The following is a 5,145-nucleotide window of genomic DNA, read 5'->3' as shown; positions in this document are numbered from 1 at the left end:
TAGGTGCCACTGAGTCAAGTACAACTCCTAGAGACCCCATATAACAGAGTAGAACTGTTCTACAGAATTTTCTTGACTATATTCTGCAAAGCACATCACCAAGTCTTTCTCCCAAGGAAGAGCTGGGTGGATTCAAACCACTATTCTTTTCGTCAACAACTGAGCATGAAGTCATTTGTGTCTCCAGGGCTCCTTCCGATACCCATAGGTTCTGGGAAACTTATTTTTTTCTAACAGCTTTTGCTCTTTGAGGAACTAAGCGCATAGTACTCCGTGTATCAAGGAGTTCTGGAGGAGCTTCGAATCACAAGTCCTAATACCGTGGCCATCGGGGAAGTGATTAACAAAGAGGGAGCATCACCCAGCCCCGGCTTGGCGAATCAATTTCACTCCCCACTGTGATCTAGAACATCATAGCTGCGTGCGCTAAGAGAGTAGCTCTCTTGAATTATAGACTAAAAGGAGGTGACCCTTCCCCTACTCCCGACCCCCCAGAGCCTCTGGTAGCCAGATCAAACTACTGCAAGAAATATATATCTTCAGGAAAAGGAAATTAGATAGACAGGCAAGGCAGAAGGAAGGGAAGCCTGAGGAGAGAGTTGTTTTGATTGGGTGGGGTGTTGTTTTGTTGTATTTTTTGTGTGTGTGTTCCTAGATTGTCACACCTCCAGCTGACATCTTGAAAACAACAAATTCTCCTTTTTTGCTTCAGCTACTTTTAATTGAGGTTCTATCACCTTGAATCACAAGTCTCTTGATGAATACAAATGCAGTGAACTGCTAATGGAAAGGTCAACAATGTGAAGAGAGATGAAGACTTCCACCTTCAGAGGTCTATTGGAGGGTTGCCATGAGTGAGAACTGACTACACAGCAGTGTATTTGGTTCTTTGAGGGTTTTGTTGTTGTTTAAATATAGAGCAAGTGTATGATCACTAGATGAAAATGAAACGGAAAAGAAAACTCATATAGTGGGAAAACGTGATGGAAAGTTGCAGGAAAAGAATGCCTGGAAGCAGAGCTTTGAACCAGTTCATTTCTGTTCAACTCCCAGCTGAGATTTGTATTTTCACCCCAGAGATAAAGAACCACAATCCACAGTTTGACGAGATTCCCAGGTGAGGCTTACATAACCTCATGTGATTCTTGCGTGCAAGTGATAATCGCCTCTGGATTTTTATAAAATGTGGATTTTGTTTCCGTATTTCTCTGGTGAAAATGCAGATTCTCCGGCAATGGGTTGAACTGCTTTAAATTGCTGCCTGACAGACACTGGTTTAGATAAGCTGATTCTTTAGATCAGATCTGGGGTCCTTTCAAGATTTTATGGAAAAGCTTCATCTGGCATATATTTAACTCTCTTGTTTGTTTCTCTGCCTCTGGTGACTTGTAATTTCTTGGAAAGAACTTTCTCCTCACTTCAGGACAGTAGGTCCTTACAGGAAGAAATTGTTGGGGTTGGAGCCAGATGATCTCCTGGACATTCCCAGTGACTGCAGTCAAGGTACAGGGCTCTTGTAGCCAAATTGTGAAAAGTGATTCAAGTTGAAAGAAGGAGGCGTAGAAGTGCTGCTTCCAGCTGGAAGAAACCCAGAAGAAAAGTTTTTCTTGCTCAAGGCAGCCAAGGTTAAGGCAAGGGAATAGGAAAAATACAAAAGTAGGAATAGCCACGTGTCTCCGGCTTCCAGGCTATCTAATCCTAAAACAAAACCTGTCTCCAGACATTTATTACACAAATGACAGTGTTTCAGTTCACAAGTCACTCCTTGGGAAATAGATGAGGCAGTCCTCTCCCATGGAGATTGACTCTAGAGATCAGCGGTCTAGTTCCAATGACCATGGCAGACACGTTGGATAAATTCTTTCTGTCCCCAAGTTCATAACCAACTTTCTAAATATGTTTGGCCATGGCATTTCATTGGGTTGTTTGTTGGGTTTTTTTTCCCCCTGAGCATATGTTTTGTTGTTGTTGCTACTTTTCAGTTATTAGCCTCAACAATCTATGAAACTATTAGGGCTATCTTATCTAGGTTAATAGATCTAATTTATTGAATATTTGCTATATGCTTGGCACACCTCATCTCATTGCATTCTCACAGCATCCAATTACAACTTACAGTGACCCTATGAATAAGAGATATGAGATGGGAACCTTGTCCTTTCCTGTACCATTCTCATCATCTAATATGCTTGAGCCCATTTATGCAGTAACTGTGTTAATCCGTCCTTTCGCGTCTTCCTCTCTTTTACCGACCCTCCACCTTTCCAAGCATGATGGCTTTTTCCTAGCATTGGCCTTTCCTAACTACATATCCAAAATGTGTGAGATCCAGTCCATGTCTCCTTGACAATCCATGCGTTATTCAGTACTCTCCTCCAACACCACAACTCACGTTAGTTATCGCTTTTCTTAGTTTTGAGATGAGGAAACTGAGACTCAGTGAGATTAATAAGCCACTTGTACTGGAGAATGTTGCTTCTCAGAGTACTGCATCATCGACTCTTTGCTACTAGTCATCAAAGAAACTCACTGTAAATCAACATACTGCTTCTCTCATTGAGAAAGTCTTACTGTAGGGAGAAAAAAGTCAGCAGAACTAATGGTGTGTTTGGTGATACAGCTAACTTGCATTCTTAAAGAACTTTTGATTGCCTCTTAACTGATAACAGTATGTAGAATGGTAGCAAGCCGTGCACTATACTTAGGGTACCATTCCCCAGATCATAGACCAGGGTAAAGAGAGGAGCTGGGCTTAAACCCAGGCATGCTTGACTTCAAACTGTCTGCTCTTAAACCACTATGATTCAACTCTCCTGGAATGCGTATATAAGGAGCCTATGTTGAATGGCTAACTAAAAAGTTGACAATTAGAATCCACCAGCCACTCCGTGGATGACAGATGAGGTATCTTTCTCCCATACTTCTCCAGGTAGCCCTGGAAATGCAATCGAAGGTCTCCATGAGTCTGAATCAACTGGACAGCAGACACTTTGGAACACAGTTCTTCTTGATGCCAACCATTTCCCCAATTTCTAGGCTTAAAAGTTAGACTACCCATGTCATTGGAAAAATGTACCCTCTAAAGACTTATACTATTCCCTTTCTGAGGCAAACAAACTCGTTAATCCAAACAGAACCATTAGAGTGAAGACAAGTACAGACGTAGCCAGAGATCTGGAGGCTAAATTGATGCAGCCAAGAAGCAAGCAGTGCCTAAGCCACATTCCCGCTTTCGGACCTTCTGCCCAGGCACCAGGGGCTGCTACCATGGAGTCCCTTTTAGGTTTGAGTTGCTGTAGTTTGTAATTAGATACTGTTGCTTAGGTGACGGAATAAATTAATGAAGATGGCACAGGAAACCCAGGAAAGACTGAAATATGAAGACTTTATAAAAAGAAAGATTTTTTTAAAAAAATATCCGAAACAGTAAGCTGGGCTTGTGGGAAGCCAATGTCAGCATTACATACGATGATTTCAACAACACAGTGACCCAGGACCTGCTTTTTTCTCCATCCTTGATTCTGGCCTATATTTACATTTAATTTACATTAATGTAATTAATTTACATTTCTTTTTAAAGTAGGGTTTTCTTCCTTCTCTGAGTCTTACAGGGACAACCAGTAATGTCTATAAGAGACACATAGTTAAATTTAGCGCCTGCATTAATTCTTTCATTCAAACATTTACTGCAACTTCTCATGTCAGAAGTCCCTGGATAGTGTAAAAGATTAAGAACTTATGTGCTAATTGAAAGGTTGATGGCTCAAATTAATCCATGAGCACCTTAAAGAAAGGTGTGGGGATAGACTATGAAAGATCATGAACAAGGACTAGAAGTGGGTACAAGGGTACCCCATATACTTATGTAGGTTTGCTGAGGATATATTTACAAACATTGTTGTGCATACAACATATATATTAATATACATCATAGATCACTCAAGGAACACAGGCATAGAAGCTTCCCGAACCCAACAAAACCACTTACTGGATCATGTGGCTAGACTTGAGGCTGAGGGCCATTTTCAGGGGACATCAGGCCAAATGGCATCATATAATTTATAAAGAAAATATTCTACATTCTACATTGATTAATAGAAACTTAGATACTAAAAGCTTGTGCTTGGCTTTTTGCGTTGGTGCTTTCCTCCAAGCAAGATGGGTCACCAGCAGCTCTACTGGAGTCATTCGTGAAAATTCGGCCAGAGTTTCGCTCCTACTGCGTGTGCTCAAACCAACAGGGACTGATCCGGAAATACGGAATGGATATGTGCTGCCAGTGTTTCCAGCAGTGTGCCAAGGATATCGCCTTCATCAAATTGGACTAAGTGATCTGTCTTGGATGGCCTAGCCAAGAAAGCTCATGGCAAGAAACAAGATCAACATTTTGTACATAAAATAAAATTTCAGTTAGATAATGTGAAAAAAAAGCTTCTGCTTGATCATTTAGCATATAACTACCGGTCTAATCCTGTTCAGAGCAAAGGCAAAGAAAGACAAGCAAAATCTCCAAGGAAGCATTAGAACAGAGGGCTGATGGGCTCCATGAGTCACAGCTTCTATGACCTTGAGACCAGAAGAGCCCGATGGTAATGAACCATCACTTTCAGTGACTCTGAGATTATAATTGACAGTCCTAGACAGAGTGCGAGGAAAACTTCGAACAGAATTAAAATGGGGGGGAGGGATCAATTTATTGATCTGGCAAAGAATAGAGGTGCCCCTAAACTATGACCCCTAGACACACCATTAATTTGGAGCTGAAGCTGCCCCTTTCAGTAAAATATTAGGTGGGTATATCAAAGAGCAGTAATATAATGTACTAAGAGCAGGAGAAATGTGCTCCTTAGAACAATCAAGAATGGGAGAAACAAGCTGCATTCCTCCCCATAGATTTTTGTGATCCACACAATCAAGTGCTTTTTCATAATCAACAACAACACACAGAAAAACGCCTTTTTAGTATCCTGTTTCACCTGAGACAACATCAACAACGATAGTGTTTGTGCCACATCCTCTTCTGAACTTGGCTTGAATTCTGTCAGTTCCCTAATGATGTTCTGCCGCAAGCATTTTTAATTCTCTTCAGCCAGATTTCTCTTGTGTGTGGTATCCGTGGCACACAAACTCGCTCGCCGCCATCAG

The 5,145-nt window shown here is 41.3% G+C and overlaps 1 pseudogene; it reads left to right on the top strand.

Moving 5' to 3' along the window:
• Positions 1 to 4,158: 4,158 nt before the first annotated feature.
• LOC102867343 lies at positions 4,159 to 4,328 on the top strand (annotated as a pseudogene).
• The last annotated feature ends 817 nt before the right edge of the window (positions 4,329 to 5,145 follow it).

Source organism: Elephantulus edwardii, unplaced genomic scaffold (genome assembly GCF_000299155.1).
Source record: "Elephantulus edwardii isolate Elephantulus edwardi_28Jun2011 unplaced genomic scaffold, EleEdw1.0 scaffold00006, whole genome shotgun sequence".
NCBI lineage: Eukaryota > Metazoa > Chordata > Mammalia > Macroscelidea > Macroscelididae > Elephantulus > Elephantulus edwardii.
The sequence above is the reverse complement of the archived record's forward strand: the minus strand, read 5'-3'. Positions and strand labels throughout refer to the sequence as shown.